The sequence below is a fragment of the Urocitellus parryii genome, chromosome 6 (genome assembly GCF_045843805.1).
Source record: "Urocitellus parryii isolate mUroPar1 chromosome 6, mUroPar1.hap1, whole genome shotgun sequence".
NCBI lineage: Eukaryota > Metazoa > Chordata > Mammalia > Rodentia > Sciuridae > Urocitellus > Urocitellus parryii.
Genome location: NC_135536.1, coordinates 113991691 through 113996964, shown reverse-complemented (window position 1 = coordinate 113996964; position 5274 = coordinate 113991691). Strand labels below are relative to the sequence as shown.

At 52.3% G+C, this 5274-nt stretch overlaps 1 pseudogene; it reads left to right on the top strand.

Moving 5' to 3' along the window:
• Nucleotides 1–390: 390 nt before the first annotated feature.
• Nucleotides 391–581, top strand: LOC113182096 (small nucleolar RNA U3; annotated as a pseudogene).
• Nucleotides 582–5274: the final 4693 nt, after the last annotated feature.

Here is a 5274-nt window from a genome sequence, read left to right as displayed (position 1 = left end):
GCTCACTCCTAGGGCTTTCCTTGGGCACTTCACCTCTTTGCCTCCATTCTGAACCAAGTTGCCTCCTGTCAAATTCCAGCTCTTTCTCTTCTAGGGGTGTAACCCCAAGGTAGCATGTGCCTCAGCTTCCTCATCCTGGAAATGGGCCTAACGAGGGCTTCTCCCTAAGGAGCAGCTGTGAGAGAAAGATCAGATAATCTGTGTAAAGCCCCCCAACCCCCGCAGTACCTGATAATGTGGTAAGGGGTTATTTCTGTTTAAACAGGCCCCCGGGGAGAGCTGTGCGCCTGAGTGTCCTTTGCTCCCCCAGGGACCTCTGCAGATGGAGTCTGGGCTTAGCCAGTGGCAAGCAAGGATTGGCTCTGAATCAAGACAACTAAAGAGGAAGGGGAGCCTACACCTTCAGGGATCAATTCTGTAGTTTGTTACTAGCGAATCTTCTGGAGCACTAGAGGGGGCAGAGCGTCTCTTCTGGGCCTGGCCCGGCACTTGGTGCTTCTCACTGCAACTTCCCTTTGACACCAATGATGCCTCTTTTCTCCTTTGGGGAGAGAAAGCGGGAAGAGGGAGATGCTGTCTGAGTGAGAAAAATAGATAAAGAGGAGGGAGGTGGCCCAGGAATGGTTTCTGAGCAGCCTGAGGGGTATCACCTGCTGCAGGTGATATGATCTGCTCACCTGCTTCTCCCCCTAGTGGACCTGATCCCCACCTGCTCTGGCCCTCCTGGGCAAACACCTGACCCTCTGAGCTCCTGCTCCCTGGGAAGTGGCACCTGGGGCTGCAGGAGGAGGCAGCGTGGAGCAGTTGTCCACAGGGACTCGCCTTCCATCCGGGGGCTTTATGGCCCAGCAATTCAAGAACAAATTATCATTGTTCCCACTGCCCAGATACAAAACAGGCTGGGGCTCAGGGTGCTGCTGTGACTTGCCTGACATGTGCCCAGGCCCCCTCCACTGGATTCCATAGGCTGAACCCCGGTCTCCACAGCAGGCTCTGGACATCCAGCCCTGGCCAAGGCCTCACATGGAGTCTGGCCTGAGGCAGGGTCACAGCTTGCTGCCCTGTTCCAGGACCAACAGAGAAACAGGAGATGACTTGCCCTGGAATCTCCCCTGGACCTTCCTTCCAGCACCAATTGCAAGACTGGCTGGGACTGCCCTAAGCAAGCTGGCCATGACCCCTCGAGGTCAGTGTTTGTGGCCGGGACCCAGGGATAGGGTGGTTCAGGCACTGAGGACAATTAGCACACTTGAAAAGCCTGGGGACCCTTGGCTATAGCATTCTGAGGGTCTGAGTCCCTCCGGGGACAGGCCAAAGACAGGATCTGAAGACACCCAGATGGAGGCCTAGCGGGTACTGAGGTTCTCGAAGCCAGAGGAGTTGGTATGCTCCAGTGCAGGAGTCCAGAGAGAGCAAAGGCCTCCCCCAGCTCACAAATCTCCACCTGGGGGAACAGGGCAGGGCAGGGCAGGGCAGGGCGGGGAGAGGGCTGGAGAGAACCTTCCCAGATCTCGACTTCAGGACCCCATAAAGAGAGGGCTGCAGCCTGGGGTTCACACCCTGGTACGTCCCTGGCTTACCTGCCTTCAGCGTGTGTGTGTCAAGAGGCCATTGGGTTGATTAATTAGACTAAATAAGTATATCTTTAGAAGAAAATATGCAGGCACACTATTAAAAAAGTTAAAAGGGCCAAAAACCCATCCAGTGAGAAACTCCTCTCCCCCACCTCCTCCTTGTCCAGGCCCCTTGCACCCAGGTCCTTCCTCGAAGCCTCCACTCCAGCTGGTGTTCCTACAGCCTTCCAGGTATCATTCACTCTCCTAGGTTTACAAATAAATGCAATTGTGTGTGTGTGTGTGTGCGTGTGTGTGTGTTTCCAGGTGTGCATCTCTTCCTTTCCTTTATTTTCACACAGTAGTGGCACATTAATACACAATTGTGAGCCACACAATTTGGTCAACAGTGGACCACATATATATGATGGTGGTCTCATAAGATTAGGATGGAGCAGGGAAATTCCCATGAAGTAGTGACATGGAAGCCACCCTAAGGTCCCAGGCAATGTGTTCATCGCATGTCTGTGGTGATGCTGTTGTAAGCAGTGCGGCCAGGTATGTGAAGGTCCAACACATAAATTATGTATAGTATCTAATTCTTAATAATCAACGACTGTCACTGGTTTACCTACTTGCTACTATGCTTTTATCATTGTTTTCGAATGTCTTCCGACTTATTGAAGAGGAGTTTTGCAAAAGAAGGCCTGTCCCCTGCAGCAGCCTCACACACACACATGTCCACCGTGTGTCCGGATGATTTGTGTGAGCACTCTGCAATGTTTGCACAATGAGGAAATCGTCCAACCGTTTTCAGAACATGTCCCCATCGTTAAGCCACACATGACAGTACCCTGGAGCCCTCTCCTTACTGGAACAGTTAGAGGCCACTTTACTTTTTTTTTTTTTTTAATTGGCTCAAAGCAATAATCATATGTGTTATGTAGGATTCTATGTCCTGATTAGGCACAGTTGGGAGGGCTTTGATTCCAGGTAAGGGAGCTAAGGTCACGTATGTGGTGGTCACGCTCATAGTGGTGAAAATCTCCATTGCATGGACACCCGTGGATTGAATCAGTCCCTTGCTAATTAACATTCGAGCAATTTCCAATGGTTTGCTTTGATAAGCAATGCTGCAAACCAAAGCCCAGTGACGGCATTTACACTTCTCACATTCATCTGCATGGCAAATTCCTAGAATTGCAAGTGCTGGGTCAAAGGCAAGAGCGTGTGTAGCTATTGCCCCATGGCTCTCAGGGGTGGCACTGGTTGCCATTCCTGCCAGTTCTACGTGCCAGCGCCCATCCCCTGTGCCCTCAGCAGCAGAGCACTGCCTTGCTTTTGATCTTTTTCAATCTGATGGTTGAAAGAGGGTCTCTTATTGAAGTTTTAATTTGCATTTCTTTTATGAGTAAGGCTGAGTAACTTTTCATATATTTAAGAGCCACTTATATATTCGTTCGAAAGCTGTCTTCCTGTATTTCGTCTATTTTTTTAATTGGGTTATTGTTTTTTTTTTTTTCTTTCTTTCTTGTTGCCAGGTAAGAAAACTTTGTACATTAAAGAATCGCTTCCTTCCTTTACAGCAGAAATTGAAGTTTGACTTCTGGGTTGCACATTTGTCATCATGCATGGGCTCCAGTGCTGCCTTTGCAGTCTCCAAAGTTCAAAGGCTTTAGGGAGGGGAGTGCCTAACCCCCAGTGTGACTCCCCGATGGGAGCCTGGGCCTGGGGTTTCAAGGATCTCTGAAATCCCTTGTGGTTCCCCCTCGTCTTGAGTAAGGTCTACAGTTGCAAAGTGTCAGGGATGAGACACAGGTGCTCTGTGTGGTGAAAGAGGGGTGAGGGCTGGCTGGGGGACAGGAAGGAGGAAGCTGGGCAACGAAGACAAACGGCCTCCTTGGGGGCTGCTGCGGGCAGGGTTGTGGTCCCCACCTCTTCCCAGGGGCCAGGGTTTCTCAAACCCTTCCGTGCAGGGGGTGCTCAGCCGAAACTCAAAGAAGGCTGAATGTCTACACTGTGGCAAAGGAGGGCTCTGTGCCTTTCAGCTGGAGAGTCTGACCCAGACGGTGGAAATGAGCTCTGGCTTCCACGGATCCTGCTTCTGGCAGGTGGCCTGGCCGGGACTCCAGGGTCCCAGGCCCAGGCGCTTTCCTCTAAGAGGGATGTCAGTGCCCAGAAGGCTCAAGGGATTAGCCTGGGGTCACTGGCAGCCACCACATGGGAACAGAGGGCTCCTGGGTCACTGTGAGCTATTCTGCACCTGGGCCAAGTCCCTGGGAAGTTCCAGGAGAAAGGTGGCAGGTCTGTTCACCAGATCTCAGGTTTACAGAGCCCTCCCCTGGCCAGCTCAGCACAGCATTTGACCGCCATTCTCCAAGCCTCATTTTATTCTCTCAGCAACTCCGTGGGTTCAGCCAGTGTTTCTGCTCTTTAGCACACAAGGAAACTGGGGAAAATCTATATGAACACACTCAAGAGAAGTGGGGTGGAAAGAGCAGCTAGTTCTCAGCAGCAGAGGAGTCCAGGCCAAGAGCTGGGGACAGAGTCCCATTAGGGCTGGTCTGGGAAGCAGGCCCCTGGCAGAGGATTTCTGCCCTGCTATCTCCTGCTCCCCTCTTGGGGACTGAGAAGCTGATCTGGCCTTTGTTGTGTCCCTGAATGAACTCTCTGACAGAGCACAGCTTTGTCTTCCTGCCCTTAGTCACTACTCAGTTACCTTTGTCACTTGAACAGAGAAACACATTCAGGCCCAGAACCCTGGAGGGGGGCACCTCTCTGCAGAAAGAGTCAGAACTGCTCTGACTGGGAGCTGGAGGTCTGCCACCAACCTGAGAGGCCCTGTGCATCCCTTCCCCTTTCTGGCTCCGAAAGGAGTTGGGCCAGATCATGCCTGTGTGCTTGGCACCCAGAGCAGCGTCTGGTTCTGGAGAGGGGTGACCCTCCTGAGCACCGGACAACCTTCATCACAGTCCTCACTCAGGTGTGCTGCCTCATGGTGACTCTTAGGAGGTTCAGGACAGTAGACGTCAGGTGGGTCCTGCTTATTCCCATAGCCCAACCTCCTGGTGGACACCCAGAAGTGTTTACTGAATGAATGAATGAATGAGTGCAAATGACAATTTCTCTGCTTTGCCTTAGGCCACATCAGAACAGTCAATGAGGGCATCCAATTGATTGATGCCCTTTGCTGCAGCACAACCCACCTGCTCCAGATGCATCAGTGGATCCCCTGCCCCCAGCAGAAGCATCCACAAGCCACACCCCAGAAAGGAGCCTGGCTTGGGAGCTGTGGGCCTGCAGGAGAGGGCAGGGTGAGGGTGCAGGGAGAAGCACTCTTGCGTGCTCAATAGTTCCATGGCCTCTCTGCCTGCTGCCTGTTTCACTGTCATTTCAGTGACCACAGCAAGCAGATTCCTTGTGATTACAGAGCTGGCAAAACCAGCTTGTGTCTCTAGGTCACACAGCCAGGTCTCCTGATTTAATCTTCTGCAGACTCCCAGCTGAAGGAGGCCAACAGACACAGCAGACTAGGCTGCAGTTCAGGTAGGAGGGGGTTAAGGAGTCTGGGGTCCATCCCAGCTCCCTAGAGCAGCAAGCAGAATGGGTGGGGATGTGAACAGAGGATTGGTTTGTAGAGAATTAGGCAGGTGGCAGGCCAGGCTGGGGCATCTCTTATGTCTCCATCCACAACCTCCTTCCTGTTTCTGGGCATCACCAG